General features: G+C 39.1%; 1 protein-coding gene and 1 non-coding gene across 2 annotated transcripts in view; one reads left to right on the top strand and one right to left on the bottom strand.

The window, feature by feature from the left end:
* The window catches only part of LOC109702864 (uncharacterized), a 260,263-nt gene that overhangs the window by 155,916 nt on the left and 85,994 nt on the right, over positions 1 to 18,353 (top strand). The window lies entirely within an intron of this gene.
* Positions 12,474 to 12,577, bottom strand: LOC141417059 (U6 spliceosomal RNA). The gene has a single exon (XR_012441688.1). It is a non-coding gene; the product is annotated as a U6 spliceosomal RNA (small nuclear RNA).

The following is an 18,353-nucleotide window of genomic DNA, read 5'->3' as shown; positions in this document are numbered from 1 at the left end:
CTGCAAGGTCTTGCTAGTGAATTCCTGAAAGAGTGGGTCATATTTAACCCTCTAAATACTCTGCTTTCAAGTGTAGATATCTATGATAATATTTTTAAAAATTATGTGCATTACCAGTTTAGAACCAACACATAATGATGAAACATAACTATTACACTAAAACACTAAAAGTTGGTGAATGGACTCCATGTCTCTCAATATGTATTAAACTGTACTCACCCTCTACTTTGTATGTGTGTGTGTGTGTGTGTGTGTGTGTGTGTGTGTGTATGTGTGTGTGCATTACTGGTGTTTGATCTCAGGGCCTCACCTTAATCACTCCATCAACATTTTTTAGTGGTGGGATTTTCAAGATAGGGTCTTGCCTGGGCTGGATTCCAACTGTGATCTTCCTGATCTCTGCCACTGGAGCAGCTAGGAGTACAGGCATTGGGTCACTAGTGCCTATCAACTAAAGATCAAATGCAACTAATATATAATAAAAACTTATACTAATAAAACTTTGTGTATATGTTGTCAGTCTCTTTCAATATATCACATTTTACTGTATTCACTCTTCTTCATCTTTGATGATATATTGAAGCAGGGAGGAGGGCCAGAAAAGAAGCAGGCATGTCTGTGTTGTGACAATGTAGCAGGGAGGAGGTGACAGTCTAGCAGGGAGACTTAGAGAATCTGAATGTGAAGGTCACTTAGCACTAAGAAAATGCCAGCCTAGGTGATAATATGTAACCACATATGGATTAAACTTTGTTTCTTGCTTCTCTAACCTGTCCAGAATGGTATATAAGGAAAGAGCCCTTTGTTTTCAGGGGTGGGAATCCACTGAATCATTGCTGGCATGTTAATAAACATTGCTTCCTAAAAAAGCATTGGTCCCATTTTCCTGTTCCTCACTATCCCACGACAGTACCAAAGGCAGCATTAAAATGATGTAATGAAGTGAGGTAGATGGTGGAGTTGGTGCCACATTTTGTGACATTATCAGCATGGAACATTCAAAGTTTGATTTTCAGGAATTTTCCATTTACATTCATGTCAATGTAAACTAAAATAGCAGAATATAATCCTCTCAAAAACAGCTGTTATATAAATTTTCAGGAACAGGTGAAAGAAATGTATGTGTCTGAATTGTGATGCCACCAACAGTCTAAGGAAGGACTCCACTAATTACAGTCTGATGAGTAATTGAGTTTATGAGGGGTTACATAGAGAGTAGTGAAAAACTTACAGATACCAATGACACCCTATAGCATTAGTGTTTTATGGCTCTATGTCTACAGCAGAATTAATGCAACTCTGACCTTACAATGACACACTGCAGTGAAATAAGTGATTACGGACTCAGAGAATTCGGGCACAGATGAAACCATTTTGGGGCAGACATATATGAATATGGAGCATTTGCACTTATAGGGGATGCTCCTGGTCTCAGGAAAGTATGGCTTTAATTATTTACTTATGTATTTACTGGTTAGTACTGGGTTTCATCTCAGGGCTTCTCAGTAGCAAGGCAAGCATTCTCTCACTTGAGCCCCACTTGCTTTGTTGGCTTCAGCCTCATTACAAAGAAGACCTAAGTGTTGCATTTCTGAGAGTTGGAATTACTCAGACTAGGATCCAGTGGACTGGTCTTCTTACTGCAATCTTTCTTGATCCAACAATCTACCTCCTCAAAACATTGGTGTACAGCTTCTTCCAACAAAGTCCATGTAGTCTCAAATTAACATATTTTCTGGGTAAAGTTTGTGCTTCAGATCTCATGCACTCAATTTATAAACTGCAGGCCATCTCATGTCCATCATGGCCATACAGCTGTTAAGGTCTCAGGGGTCATCACCCTAGTATGCCTACACCATGGAATTTTCAAATTTACATAGTAGTTTGTAAAACTTCAGGACAAATAATTTTAAAGTAAGGTATGCAAAGATTTATACCATACAGTAATCTCTTCATTGTCTATAATAATTTATGTCTGTAACATTATCTTTTTATATACCTACTTACCATATATATGTAAAAAAAACCAGACACAGCAAAAGTACAACAAAATCATCCATAAACTCAACTTATCCTAAATGTGTTACAATATTAACAGGTCTATGACAGTTCTGTAAATATTGACATGTACAATCAATGTCAAAAGTATTAAGAGACCTTAAGACAAAACTAAGCATTGTTAAAAATAAACAATATGCAATAGATCTTCCTAAGTACAAAACAAGGCAGGTTGATGGTCCTCACAAAAAGTTGAAAGTAACAATCTGCTTTGCTGTTAGTCACACATTTTAGAGTTAAAATAAAATAAGCCTGGTTTTTGGTGGCACTTGGATCTTTCAGGGTAATTTGAATTGTCTTATAGTTCCCTAAATCATGTCCATTCTGAAAGTGGATTCCTTGGTACTTTCATGTTCTACAATAAATATAAAACCACATTTTTCATGTCCCAAGATTAACAAACTCAAACCCACTTTCTTCTGGCCTCCTGATGTTGACATTCACTCCATTCTCAGCTAGTAGGTATATTGTGTTCAGGTAACATTGCATAGTTTTCTAATGAATGTTCTATACAATGTGCACTAACATGGGTGTCAGAATGAAGCTCTTTCATGTAAAAAAAGAAGTGGGATGAGTGAAGATTGTCCCTTAGAGCTTTCAAACATAGATTTCCTGTCCATTTACAATATGGAATTTCTTTTATTTATTTATTTTTGTGTGTAATGTGGTTGAACACAGCAACTTATACTTCCTCAGCTAGGCTCTAACATTTGAGTCAGGCTCCATGATCTTCAGTGCTATTTTAGTTACTTTTTTGCCCATGGCTGCCTCAGACAATAATCCTTCTGCTGATGCCTCCCATGTTGCTGGAATTATAAGCACATACCACCATACAGAGTGAGTGACTGACATGAGGTGTCATTAACTTTTTGCCCAGGTTGGTCTCAAACCGTGATCATCCCAATCTTTGTCTCCTGAGTAGAAGAGATAACAGGCATGAGCCACCAATAACCAGCACAGAATATGATATTTCTGAATGATAATCTTATTCTGGGTGCACTATCATCAAATTTGCACAAACTTCATTTTCTTTGTATTGCACGAAGGATTATCATCTCAGGCATTTCATTTTTTGCCATGCTTTACAAAATCATCTTATAATTGATTCTTTTCAATATTTCTTCAATACTAATAACAAAGACATATTTCACACTTTTTGTTGGGGTTAGGGTTTGAACTCATGTCCTTGCATTTGTAAAACTGGTGCTCTATTGTTTGAGCCATACCTCCAGTACACACCTCCTTCTCACAGTTAAGAGATGATTTGGACTTTGAGACTCTTCCCTTTAGGCAGCTCTGTGTATTTTCATACATCTTTGTAAAGCAATGGAAATTACTCATTCTGAACAAGAGGATGGAAATTGAGTAATATTTACAGACTATATCACATGGACACCAGCATTGCAACAATTCAATGAGTATTTGGAGAGGGAAAAAGTGAATAGAAATACAGACCACACAAAGAAAGAGTGCTAAAAAGAATAAAATGAAGACACACTCCCTTAGGCATACTTGTGTTTGAAGTTAGGGATTTACATTTGCTGGTCACATGATCTAACACTTAAGCCATGCCTCCTGACTCAAAAATCAATTATTCACATTTTTTATCACATATAAATGTCCAAAATGAAAAATTTCAATATTATTGTATCCTTAGATTTGTTGAGAAGGAAATGATGAATGAGAGCAACTAAATATGAGTTGGGAGGGAGAACTTGAACATTCCAAGATACCTGCATTGACGGTGAGTCTGTGTAATATTATTTGAAAGTGAATATCAGGCCTTTGGTATGCCTGGCTCTAGGAAGTGCTAGAGACACAAGTTCAAATGTCAGAATCACCCAAAACTGGATGAAAGACTTAGTAGTGGTGTTCAGCTATTGGGGACAATGTTGCACAGAGATTATCAATTGGATGACAGCCAGGGCCATTTAGTGAGATTGCATTACAAAATAAAAAGTTGTATGGATGTAGCTCACCACTAGGAAGCTTGCCTAGCAATTACAGGTCTTGGGCTAAACCCATAGTAATACACACACACACACACACACACACACACACACACACACACACACACAGAGAGAGAGAAAGAGAGAGAGAGAAAGAGAGGAGACAAGTGAAGGAAAGTGCATAAAAAAACCTTCAAATACACATTTAGGAATGCAAAAAATAACAAATAGGAAAAAAGTACATTTGATATCCTAACAGTGAAAACAAAATGGAATACAGGGAAAGCACAATTAAAACAAGAAGTTAGAGCTAGGGACTGGTGCTCCCACCTGTAATCTTAGCTCCTTTGGAAGCAGGGATTAGGAGGATATAATTCAAAGTTATCTTATGTAATTTTGGTTTGCCAGAACCTTTCTCAAAAATACCCAACACATAAAAGGGCTGGTACAGAGGGTAAATTGGTAGTGTCTGCCTAGCAAGCATGAAACCCTTAGTTCAAAACCCAGTACTGCAAAAAAAAAATCTTCTCAAAATGTAAACTGTGGCACAGATTAAGTAAAGACAAGTGAGCATTAGATTAAAGGATATTACAAGAGACATTAGGAATGCATGATGTTAAAGCAGTCAGTTGCCCATGAAGACATAAGAGTCTTTAATAAGAATGAACATAAGCAGTGTCACAAATTACAAGAAAGCAAAAGCTTATCAGATTGCAAGGAAATCATCAATCAACAATATCCTTTTAATTTTGCACCCACCTCTGTCTCCGACTTCTAATCCTGGAGTAAGACCAAGCAATTTACATATGGAGAAAAATCAGTGAATGTCAGGCTTTTTGGGAAGCAACATTTAAGTCGAATTATGCATTTACAGTCTCTTTACAGTTAGCACCTTCAAGAGTCTGAAGTGAGTTTTTCTCTCTCATCAATATTTAACTGTAGAAGGGAGGTATTTTTTCTACAGGAAGAGGGTAGAAAACCTTGATAGACTACAACAGTTAAATTCTGAGGTTTCTCTGATCATCACTAGGGACTTATGCAATTTGTGCTCCCTTTCAGGAATCACAGTAGTCTTCATACTGGGAAATGTGTTTAAAATTCTGAAAGTGAGTTTTACTTATGATCTTGGGCAACACAGCTTCCTTGTCAGAGGTTGTACACAATATATTTTCATTCATTCATGCTTCCCAATCAGGCACTCTACTTCTTGACCCTAGCCTCCTTTTTATTCATCTTGAATCTTTGGTGGAATACAATTGGCACATAACTTCTTTTTCTCCATCCATGAAATATATCTTCTTGATAATTTGGTTCCATTTTCTCATAAGAAATGTTAGATTGAAACATGAGGTATGAGAAATTCCTGGCCATCTGATTCATTCCAGTTTGCAGAGTTTGGCCATTTTCCATGCTTTGACTTCTTCTGTCCTGGCCTTCTTAAGTCTCCCCTCCTTAACTGACTTTATGAGTTTTTTTCATGGGTTATTGAGTATGGGATTTTTGATAAAACCTATTGTCCCATTTTCTGGAGGAGTACGCCAGATCTAGAGGGCCAGGACAAGTTCTGTTGAATGTAATTATCCCACAAACTAAAACAGATCTTCAACAAAGGAAGCCTGATTTGGCAAGGGCTACAGTATTTTGTTATTTTGAACTCTCTCATTCAACACACCACAACCTCCCAGCCCCCTGTCACTCAAGGGCTTGGGGGTTGGGCCCTGTACCCATTAGCCAATCAAAGCAGCTGTTTAATCTTCTGCACCACCCAGCCAATGAGGAGTGCCAGATATTAACTACTACATTATCCTATATTTGCCTTGGGTCTGCTGGTGGAAGCTTCATAGGCTATACAGCTCCAGCAGCTGTGTGAATTATTCTGCCTGCAGGACTATAGGGAGGTCACCTGGACACATCAGAAGCGGGAAATGGTGAGAGGGTGGCTGGGCATCTGCAGTGCTGGGTTGAGGGACTGTTGGATCCGGAATCAGCGGTGGTTTTGACTGGGCCTTTTCTGTTCTGGGTCTGCGCTCTGATCATTCTCCCAGGGCCTTAAGTCCGCTGCCATCTGGAAGGTGACAGTGAGCCAGGAGCCTTGAACCCTGTCCTGTGTCCCTGTGAGGTGCCATTATCCCAGTACACAGCCCTCCTAGGAGACTCTGCGTGCGAATCCCTGTTCCTCAGTCTTAGGTGGCTGGGGAGACTCCCGAGTATTTATGGAATTTGTGCAGGGACAGGGCGCTCCACTGCAGCATCTCCATAAATCATTACTGGGACCTGGCTTCCCTTTGAGTCCTCCAGGTTCAGTGGAAGCATGGGCTAAACTCTAGGCCCTGTCCCCTCAATGCAGTGCTGCTCAGAGCTGCCAGTAAGTCCCTAAATTTCCATGAATTCTGCACATTGCCAGGCTCATTGAAAATGCAGATCCCCATGTGCACGTGGTTGGCTTCTGAGTGGAGGGGACACTTTTTGCCCTTCCTGATGTAACAGTGAATTGTCCACAGGTTGTTTTAGAACATTGTCTTATAATGAAATGCTGATTAACTCAGACCATCACTTTAAAGTTATTATTCTAGGGGGGAACGCCCCTTGTAATCTCAATGCAGAAATCAGATTGACTCTCAAAGAGAGGGGAAAACAGAAGAAGGAATTTGGAGGTGGAGAGATGTGGCGATTAAATCATGTTTCTTCTGTGATCATTTTGCTCTTGTTTATTTCTTTGTTTGCTGGTTTTGTTTTTGGGGACTGAGGTATGAACTCAGAGCTTTGCATTTGCAGAGAAGGCACTCAACCATTTTAACCATATCTCCTGTCTATTTTGCTCTAATTATTTTGGAGATCAGGTCTTGAAAACTTTTCCTGAGCTGTTCTTGACTGTACCTTTGTCATCTCAGTCTCCCCTTACCTAGGTTTACAGAGAAGAAAGACCAGTGCTAGAATCTTTGCAGTCTTTTTTTTTTGTTTTTTTTTTGCTGTACTGGGATTTGAACTCACAGCCTCATACATGCTAAGCATGTTCTCTTACCACATAAGTGACTCCACTAGCCCTTTTTTGTGATGGGTTTTTTTGAGATACAGTCTCAAGAACTGTTTGCTAGGCCTGATTTTGAACCTACATCCTCCTGATCTCTGCCTCCTCAATAGCTAGGATTATAGGTGTGAACCATAGGGAGCACTCATTCTTGTGATTTTTTCCATTGTGGAGAGAGGATGTGTTAATAATAGAAAGATAGATAGGACAAAATATGATTCTTTTATCTGACATAGTGATATTGGAGTATGTTTGTCACCTCCTCATGAAATTTTGAAAGTGGAAATTTCCAATGCAGTGACTTTGGGAAATAGATTCTTCCCCAAGACAGAACTTATGTAAAAAATTTTACATTTCCAAATTGATACTTTCCTATGAAATCCCTACCATCAAAGCAGGCAGGGATTCTTCTCTGAATGTCACTGAGAGATCCTGGTAGGGTTTTATAGATGAAAGTAACAGATTCTGCTAAAGCCAGTTCCCTGGAAATTTTGCCTTTCAAAGTTGATTTCTCTCTGCCTTCAGTCTTTATTCAGGGACACTTTGGTTTTTGTGACCTTTCCTCTGGATTTCTGCTGAAGGAAGGTAATGCTTCTCTGGTGTGCCACTTTTCCTTCAATTTAGACACAATGCAGTATTTTCATCTTAATTCTCTGAATCTGAGAGAATTGTTGACTTTACATTTCTTGTCTCTTTTCTTATGTGTATGGGGGTGTCTCAGTGCAGGTTCTTCAGAAATGTGGAGTTCAAGTATGTGATTCTATTTTTTTCTGATGATGAACATGTATTACTTTCAACGCTTCTTTCCTGCTTGCATAATATGGAGAGAAAACTACAAAAGGCTAAGAGCTCCCAAGAGACTCTGACAGCCCACCTCTGCTCCATTGCTTCCCAGCTAAGCTCCCTAGGTAATCTGTGTCCCTTAATTCCTTAAAATATTTGCTACCTGTACGAGTGGCCTGGTCTGATTTTACTGACCCTTCAGTTGTGTGAGGAATATGCCTTTGAATGTCCTTTTGCTTTTTATGCCAGATCACCATCAGTTTAAACATCCTATCACAACCTCTGCTGGTGACCTTAACAATATGCATTGTTAGCAACATACAAGTATTCACCTTCTATATCTGTGTTTTCTTACAGAGACTTTAAAACGTCCTTTCCTGCCTTTCACCAGGATGCACTTTGACCTCTGGTGACTGGGTGTTAGGGTATCTAGTAGTGTGATCAGTGTTGATTTGTTCATTTCTACACTGTCTATGAATATGAGGAACATTGTAACGTACAAGGGAGAGCAAAACAGAGAAATTGCTATTTCCTTTACAAGTTTATTTTTGTGCCAATTACTCAGGAGGAAGTATGTTGTAAAAAATGAATAGAATGTTTTTGGTAAGATACAGTTATGAGAAGAGAAAGTCAGAGTAACAGGTGAGAACCTTCCTTCCAAGAAGAGAAAGAAAGGAAAAACATAAAGAATAAAGAAAGAGGTGACAAGAATCCAGCAAGGATGGAAAAACAAAAAGATGATAAAGTTTCATGGGAACTAGTCTCCAGTTCTAAGCCTTGTTCCCTGGTTAGAAGAGAACATGAAGCTGCAAGTGCAGTGATTATCCTTGTAGAGAAGTGTGGCCCTAATGATTCTTATATCTGAATATGCTCTTAGGATGGAATAATACATAGCTTCTTTGTGCTATGTATTATTCAGCCTCTTTCAGCTGACCAGGGCTCATTGGACATTCACTAGACATAACATATCTCTTTCAACCTGAATCTTGCCAATTCCATCACTTCTACCTAGAATTCTTTCATCCACATGGGAATCACAATTACATACACTTGAAATATCACTTTAGACATCACCATCTCTTGATGCTGTCTCTCTGACCACTCAGTCACACCTGTATACAGAATATCTCCACCAATTAAGCCATGTGAAGCTGAGAGCAGAAAATCCCTTTGAACTTCAACACTGCTAACTGTTAACACCTACAGTATTTCCATACCAAATGAGCACATGCACATAAGTATTGACAGAGGAAATAACAGAGAACAAGATGGTGTGATGATGTAAGAGAAAATCTGACAGGTTGACAAGGTTGATTGAAGACACAACTTTTTATCTGGGGGACTTGGAAGGATAAGAAGCATTTTCCAAACAATGTTGCAACAGCAATTCTACCAGAGGTGAGAGCTTGAGCAAATATATGGAGGTGAGCTGAGAATGGAGAGAAGAAACTTGCAAAATATGAACTGAAGTCAGGTGCTGGTGGCTCATAAATGTAATCCTACATACTTGGAGGCAGAGATCAGGAACCAGCCCAGGCATATAGTTCCCAAAACCCTATCTCAAAAAACAAAGAAACAAAAAACAGCAGAGAAGAGGGCTGGTGGAGTGTATCTAGTGATAGAGTGCCTACCTAGCAAGTCTGAGGCCCTTAGGTCAAACACCAGTAGCACCAAAAAAAAATTAGGACTAAAGATTCACCATAAAGGGCCTCATAACCCACACAGATTGATTACCATGAGCAGGCCAAGTAAAGAAAAGTCATCTGTCAGAATTGAAAGCACATTGTAGTTTGAATGATTGGTCTATGTCTCTCTATGATCCTAGTTTCCATGAAGGTCTATACTGGCCTTGGAATGGATTTGGGGTTGGATAAAATTTGCCACCTGAACGTTGAATAGTATGTTTCCTGTACTCAACAGTAGATGTGTTTTGTCTTTATCACACCTTTACACTTACTGTTGTCTTTAACTTTGCTTCTTTTTCTCTTTTAACTTCTCTATTTATTATTTTATTATTGTTTGTATTCTGTTTATTTTCATTTCATAGTTTATTCTACATTTTGCCCATTTTTATTGTATAGCTATTTCTAATGCATTAGTTTTTCTTAAACAGATTTCATTGTATTCATGCTCCTCTTTGTATGCAGTTACTGTAACTGAGCATTATTTTCCCCTGAGACAAAGTAGATAGTGAACTCTTTTTTTTTTCTGGGTAGGGCTTTGAACTCATGTCCTCATGCTTGCTGGTCAAGCACTCAACAACTTAAGCCTCTCCACCAGCTCTGTTTTGTATTGGGTTGGTTTAAGATAATGTCTCACAAACTATTTGCCCATCCTGGCTTCGAACCGTGATCCTCCTGATCTCTGCCTCTTGAGCAGCTATGATTACAGGTAAGAGCCACTGGTTCCCTGTAATTGTGAACTCTTTATAGAAAACTGCACACTAATGAACTCACATAATTGGGAAGAGGTATATGTTCCAAGAGATGTACAAATTATAAAGTAGAATCATAACAATATTTTTAAACATAGGCAGTAGAACTCTTCCAAAGTCTAGAAAGTCCAAAGAAGTCAAAAGACTTCTTTTAAAAGGGATCAACTACTTAAAGAGGATGCAAATAAAACCCTGAGTTAATTAGGCTTTCTTTAGGATACAATTTGTATGATAATTCACTATTCTACCATCTTGCAGGCTGACCACCTTGCAAACTGAGTCTTAGTGCTCATAAATTTAAATGGCTCTATATATGTGTTATGGGGCTTTCTTTTTCTCATGAGGAAAATTTGTACTGTTATATGCAATGTGTATTTCATCATGATTTATGGTTTGTTACTTTTGGTGGTACTGGGAATTGAACTCAGGGCCACACACTATCTAGACAGGAACTCTCCAACTTGAACCACTCCATCAGCCTTGTGATTTCTAAAATGTTCAGGATTTATCTTTCCCATTTCAATGTATATGTAGACATTTGATGTCCATGGCTATATATTTTTGTGGTTCTCACAGAACCTAATTCAGGAAAAATTATGAGTTCTCAGGATTCACAATGGTCTGCATTGTAAAGTTACTCCACTATACCTCCTCCACATGCACATTAGGCCTGAGCATTCATAAGGTGAAAACACCTGGAGTAGGCTACATTATTGTCATCTAAATGCTCTTGCAAACACTAACAGTAATCATACCGGATCATTCTATTTTGTGCTGTGTATGTTGAATTTTGTGTACACTTGTCTGATTCTTCCCACAGCTCTGCCCAACTTGTGCCAAAGAAATACCACCTCCCCACAAATTGTACATTTTTACTTTATCACAAATATTTAGCATATCCTATGCCATTTTTACCATGTGAGGCTTTCAATGTATTTTGGGCCCTCATCCTATAGGCTCCCTCTGAAGAAACATGAAAATAATCATAGTTATCACAGGGAATGTATTTTGGTTTACCATCTATAGGCTCCCTGTCATGAACATTTTAGAAATGTTCAAATAATTATAGTTATAACAGAAGTAAATTCTTTGCTTACAGTAGGATGTTATTGGAATAAATTGCTTCAGAGAATTCTCCCCTTTTAACAGTTAAAATTATTCAGTTTCATGCAAATGGCAGTTCCTAGATAACCAGTAGACATGTAGTTTTCCTCATTCATTTATAACATTATTCACTATTAGCATATCTTGTGTTACTCTTATGAAACAAGTATTAGGAATTTGTAATGGGATGTGTTACAATCCTCCTGTACAACAGATTATTGTTGTGAACGGCTACCTAATAGGTGTTTATATTCTATTCTCAATTATAAATTAGTTCCACTGAGGTGTCAGAATTACTATGTGATTTGTGACTATAGATGGAGAATGAGATCGTGATGACCATGAACTGGAGCATTTGGAAGCACATCATCATGTGACTTTCTTGCAAAGACAGTCTCTACCTTAATTGCTGTGACTTTAACAATTCCTCTTGTAGATGTGTGAGGATCCACTGGCCTTTAAGCATGTATTGCCACTTGTACTTTGATTGGTTTCCTAAACAGATATGATACATGATGTTATTGAGAGAAAATTTGACTGAAATAGATGTGCAAAAGGGTTCCCACAAATGGAAATGCACAATGGATTGAAACCTGTCATTATATTTGGTGTAGTTTTACACACATCTTCTGTGAAGGCAAGCTGATGACAAGTTTGAGGTCCATCAAGCAATACAGCAAGTTCAGGGCAGCCTGAGCTATACAGGGAGACCCTGTTTCAATGAATAACACTCCAGATCTTTTTAAAAACAAGTAAAAGTCTGGTGAAAAGTCTTCATCTATGTTGAATTCTGTGTAAGTAATAAGAACAAGCTGTAAATTTGTACAGAATGTTCTAGAAAATGCAATCTGGCTATAAATATATTGTTTATCATTCATAAAAACTATGTTTATCTAATTTTTACCCCTGAACATCTGCTTTATGTTTCTCATTCTGGTGCCTATTAGTAAACCCAGCTGCAATGGAACCTGATGCAGTAGGACTGCTGAAGCCCATAAATTAGACACTAGCAGCTCTCTATTTCAAATGATAACAGGTAAATGAAAGAAAGTATATGGATTAATATGACATAATTTTGTAAGTTATGTTTGAGTTTTGTGGGTACTGTCTTTTTATTTTTAATATGAAATGGTTCAGAAATTTGCATGTCATCCTTGTGCAGGGCCATGTTAATCTTTTCTGCATCATTCCAATATCAGTGCTTAAGTGAACAGTTTTAATCAGAACAGTTGATAAGGTGTTTCTACTTTGATTCAGAACTGTGTTTGATTCTTAATGTTAGATTCATTGAAATACATTTTTAATTTTCCACTTGGCTTTAATTTCATGTAACATTTAAGTATTTGTCTTTAATTTGTTTCCCTACCAATGGCTCAAACAGGAAGAGATTTTCTCTGTCCCTTTCATAGCTGACCAGTTTCCTACCCCTATGGAGCTCTGCTCTTGATCTCATTTAAGTGCTTTTCCCTATAGCTAGACCAGCACTCTAGGCCAGCACTCACTGGATCATCAACTGACCCTTGCTGGAATTTCCCAGGGATAGCAAACTGCAGGGACCTTTCAGTGCTAAGGTGTTTGGCAGTAGGGAGCTTTCACCTGGAATCAGTTTAAGGTTCTGACCTGAACAAACTGTGAAAATCATGAGAGCCTTTTACAGGAAACTGCCTAAATCTGTCTTTGTCTTAAACCTGTTCTTCAGAGATTTTAATCATAGAAATGTTTCAGTGTGATTCAATCAACTCTGTGCATGAAAAAACAAATACTATCCAGAAAACATCCCTGAGGCATTACCAGTTTCAACCTCACAGAGAAAAGTACCCTCCAAGTGTGTCAGTGTATGTGTCCTGTGCAGAACCCAACAAGAGGAATATCTTTGACCTTGGTTGCAGGCTCAAATCTGACCTCATTTTAGAGTCACTGGCCTCAGACCTCTACTCTCTACAGCAAGTTACTCATGGACATCACATCAGCATTCATTACTTAACATGAGCAAATATCACAATCACATTTTTGAATGAAGAACCAGCAGTCTGATACATCCTTCATATAAAAATCCAGTAGAAAATAAAAGTAGCCAGCTACTTCATATTGACTTACAAAAATGTACAAATAATTATTCCTTTGAGAAGCTAGAGGTGGCTGCATAGTGTTATTTTCAACTTAGCACATTCTTAGGTAAGACAATTAATCAGATATCCCCATGCTTCATTGGTTTCCTGGCCTTCACAGTTCATGACTGTCACCAGATGGTCTGTCCCTTGGTATTTATATGTCTTCTTTCCATTTGAAACTCTTATTTTAGTCACAATCCTACTTCCAGGGATGAATCCAGTCATTTCTGTAGCTAATCCTAAACTGCATATAGTGGTTTTTCTTTTAAAAACACTTAAATTTGGATAGGTAAGACACCTAAAAAACTAGCTAGCATTTGTTGCCCTTAATGCAGAGAAACTAAAGCAGATACCTTAAAGCAACTGAGGCCAATAGGAAAAGGGGACCAGGAACTAGAGAAAAGGTTAGATCAAAAAGAATTAACCTAGAAGGTAACACCCACGCATAGGAAATCAATGTGAGTCAATGCCCTGTATAGCTATCCTTATCTCAACCAGCAAAACCCCTTGTTCCTTCCTATTATTGCTTATACTCTCTCTACAACAAAATTAGAGATAAGGGCAAAATAGTTTCTGCTGGGTATTGAGGGGGGGAGTGGGAGGGGGTGGAGTGGGTGGTAAGGGAGGGGGTGGGGGCAGGGGGGAGAAATGAACCAAGCCTTGTATGCACATATGAATAATAAAAGAAAAATGAAAAAAAAAATAAAAAATAAAAACACTTAAATTTCACCTTGCATAATCACCAGAAGCTCTCTCATGCCTCCTGATTTAAATTCTTCATTTGAAACTCCCTTTTTGGAAATACTGTGATATTTTCCATGAGAACCATGATATTGCTTTTGCTTCTGTATTCTGTAAACTGTCTCATCACCTCCTCAAAGTGAACACACAGAATGCTCTAAACAGATCATTGACTTTGGTAAAGGCAGGGATTCACAGCACACACCAGGAGAATCCACACCTCAATAAGGACATGTGTGTTTTCGTGATGTCCTCACCTAAAGTTGGAGTTTCATGGTATTTCTGTTTGTGCATAATTGCTCAAAACAAAGTTTTGGATGATTTTATTACATAGGCAGTACCCCCTCATAGAAGTAGTGCATACTTGTTCCAATTATTTTCTTATTCAATGATAGAAGACTTCATGCACTGTTAAAAAAGGAATAAAATCAGTGAGAATTTATTAGCCTATATTAATTATGCAAAATAATGGGCCTTAGGGCTTTACACTTACTGGGCCTATGCTCTACTGCTTGAGTCACACCTCTATTCCTTCTTTTTTTGACTATTTTTGAGATCATGTTGTTCTCTTTCTTATTTTTTTATTTTTGGACATTTTCTGACTAGGAATCAATCTTCCTCATCTCAGTCTCCCAAGTACCTCAGATTACAGGCATGTAATCAGTTTGCCAGCTGAGTGATTTATACTGGCACAGAACCTTAGAGGACAACTGGCTGCGTTAGCAGTGGGAAATGTTGACAGCATGTCCATGCTCTGCCATTGGGCAAAGAAGGCCACAGTCACCTTCTCAATGTGTGAATTGGTTCTATTGTTGATGCCACTCACTCTTTGGACCCCTGAAACCTGTATGGTGGGGCTGGTCAGGGAGTCAGGACCTCTCTGAACTGTCCTGTCTTTTTGCTGTGAGGTGATTCATCCTAATCCACAGTCCTTGTGAACTTCTCCACACCAAAACCTGAGGCTTCTGTCTATGTGGTGATGGCAGATATTCATTGGACACCCAAGCCTTGTTTATGAAGTTTGTGTGGGGAGGAGCATTGCAGTGTGGTGTACCCTCAGACTGTTTTTCATTGTTTTATGGTGGAATCATGACTAACACAGCACATGACTTTGGTTTATGTATTATGGTAGAAGGTTTTTCAAAAGTACAGTATGCAGGCATTCCAGTGGTTAGACAATTGAGCTTTGATTTCAAAGGGAAGAGAAAACAAGAGTACAAAGAAATTGGGAGTGCTGGTGGAATGGCTCAAGTGGTAGAGTGCCTGCCTAGCAAAAGTGAATCTTGATTTCAAGCCCCAGTACAATCCCCCACTCGAAAAACTAAATGCTTCCTTTAGAGGTGGTTTGTTTGCACAGATCAATTCGGATAACCATTGTTGAGGTAGAACCATGAGCATTTGGGAAGGTGTGGGATCTTGTCAGAGGTTGTAAAGAGTGGGTGGATCATGGAAGTGTAAAAGGAAGTGTGTTTGCTCTGGAATCGCTAGTGCTCTTTCTGTGAAATCAGGTGCTGTCTCTTTAGACACTGACTGTGGAATTCCTTGCACAGACTGCTGGCCTTATTTCCAATTGGAAGAAGCAGTTTCCACCCTGAAAAATCAGAAGCAAGTTTGGCTTAATTGCAATGAATCTCCAGGCTTGTCTGGGTAGGGACCAGAGAGGAGGCCAAGCCTGCTAAGGGCTGTAGCTGGGATCAGGTATTTGGTTCTGGCACCCTTCTTCCCTTAATAGTCTTGGATCACAAGCCAATGAGAAGAGCTTTAAGGAGTGAACTGTAGGAAAAGACCAATCAGAGGTCAGCAGGAAGAGGCCCCACTGCTTAACACAAAGAATGCATTTCCTAGTGCCACATTTTCTATATAGCACTGTGCTTCTGAGATCCATCTCTGTGACTTAGTTTATAACTGACATGTTTGTCCTACTGATGATGTGGGAGAACAAGGTCATCACAGAAGCAGCAAATAATGAATATCTGACCTACATCCCCAGACCAGTAAGAATCAGGGTGTTGACACTGGCCTTAGTGGCTGTGATGGAACTGGACCTCCCTATCACAGCCCTGATGTCTGAAGCCCAATTCACTACTGGTGACACTTACATTTGGTATTCTCTTTTCCAGGTTTGGTGCTGAGCGGATGGGTGGAGCCCTGCATTCTGTCAGCTGACTGAGTGATATTTTCCCAGGCCCACAACACTGGCCAGGAGCTCTGCATTAAAGCTCGTGCCTCTCCAGACTGTGGAGATGGCAGAAGGTAATGGATTTATATACAGGGTGATCTGAGGTCCTTGGGTTTCCTGCTCCCACCCATTTCTAGGTACATCTGATTCACATGAATATTATAAATGCTTGAAACCTGGGTCTCAAATACAGGCTCCATCCCCCTACCCCATACTTCTTTTTTTTCAATTCTTTTTTTAAAAATTTTATAGTTTCTACACTTACACAACCCATTACTTCTTTTTGGGTGTAGTAAATCCTTAAACTTACAGCTATCCATGCTTTACCCAATCACTGCAGAGGGGTAGCATATACATTTGATGTTCAAGTTGAAGAATAGATTTGGGGAGGTGTTTAGGGTTTGAGGTTGTTGCTCTCTTGGACATAATTGATGTTGAGCTTGGCATGTATCCAGACAGTATTTTCACAAATGAAATGCAGAGGTAGGACATGAACATAGTGAAAGGAGGCCACAGTGGCAGGACAGCACCAACTGCAAGGGCTGCAGGATCTTAAGGATGAGACAAAGCAGGGCTGTGTTTTATAGAGAGGAGCAAAAGGAGGAGAAAGAAGGTGGGAGAGTAGGGAAGATGGAAGGGACAACATATGCTCTTGGAGACCAGTATGTCCTTCAAGTGTCAGTAAAGGAGGTGTCATTTGAAGGTTCTTATTGGATGTGAGCAGACATCACAGACCTGAAGGGAGTAGAGAACTTTTAGGGCAGTTTGTTTAATGAGAATTCTGTTTCTTGTGATCAATTAAGATACTGATTTTGAGGCAGAAAGTGTGGAAATTGAAAGTTTGTGCTTACCTTGTTGCAGGTTTAAAAAAGAAGGACATGTAAATGTAATGAGAATAGAAGTATGGTGGGGTGGTGGTCTTTAATCACCAGTGTTCACCATGATTACTTGGGTAATTCTGGGTAAGATTTCAGCTGCTTGTATTTGCATTCAGGTCATTGGTTTACTCACAAAGTGCTTTGTTACAATTGAGAAAGCCTGCCATGGATAGTGAAAAATAACACACCTTTGGTATGTGCCTGCCTAGAATTGGATTCTTAATTTTAGACTTTATTTATGTTTGCTCTTGGTCCCAGGTTCTGCTGCAGAGTAAGTAAAACTCAGAATGTCCTGAGCAATAGCAGCATCTTTGGTTGTTTATCCTTGGTTCTTTTTAGGTGGCATCTGTGTGGTGCTAGTGAGATGGTGCACAGTGCCATCACCAGATAACTTCAAATTAGGAAATGGTACTTTGCACCAGTGACTCACACCAGCAATCTATTTCTTGAAAGCAGAGATCGAGAGGATCATGGTTTGAAGCCAGCCCTGGGAAAATAAGCCTGCCTTAAGCAAATACTTTGCAAGAACCTATCTCAAAAATACTGAACACAAAGAAGGGCTGATAGGGTGACTCAAGTTATAGAACACCTACCTAGCAAATTCAAGGCCCCCAGTACCACAAAAAGAAGATTGGGAATTGTGACCATACAGAGCAAACACATGCAGTACTGGAATCTGCAGTGGAGCAAGTGTGGTGGAATATAGTGCTAAAGTTATGGAATGTCTACAGCTCTACAATCCAGAATGTCCTCAGAATTAAAATATAGGATACCCATTGGTGTTGGGGAATTCATTTGAATTTAACAATGCAGGGAAATACAGCACAGCTCTGGATATGGAATTGGCTCTGGATGAGAGTTTGACACCTTTCCAAATGAACCTGTGTAGTAGTGAGCTATTTCATCATGGAAGTGGGGAACATAGTGTGTGTGGAGTCCCAGAGTGAAATTTCCTGGTTTTGTAGGTTCCTCTCACTCCCTTCCTGAAGTGAGCCACCATGGGCTACATCTGCACAGAGACAGTGGTCTCTAAGTTTCAAAATGTGTATAATCCTCTCCTAATGGAATGTGGGTTAAACAGGCTGCTC

This window comes from Castor canadensis, chromosome 14, assembly GCF_047511655.1.
Source record: "Castor canadensis chromosome 14, mCasCan1.hap1v2, whole genome shotgun sequence".
Lineage (NCBI taxonomy): Eukaryota > Metazoa > Chordata > Mammalia > Rodentia > Castoridae > Castor > Castor canadensis.
The sequence above is the reverse complement of the archived record's forward strand: the minus strand, read 5'-3'. Positions and strand labels throughout refer to the sequence as shown.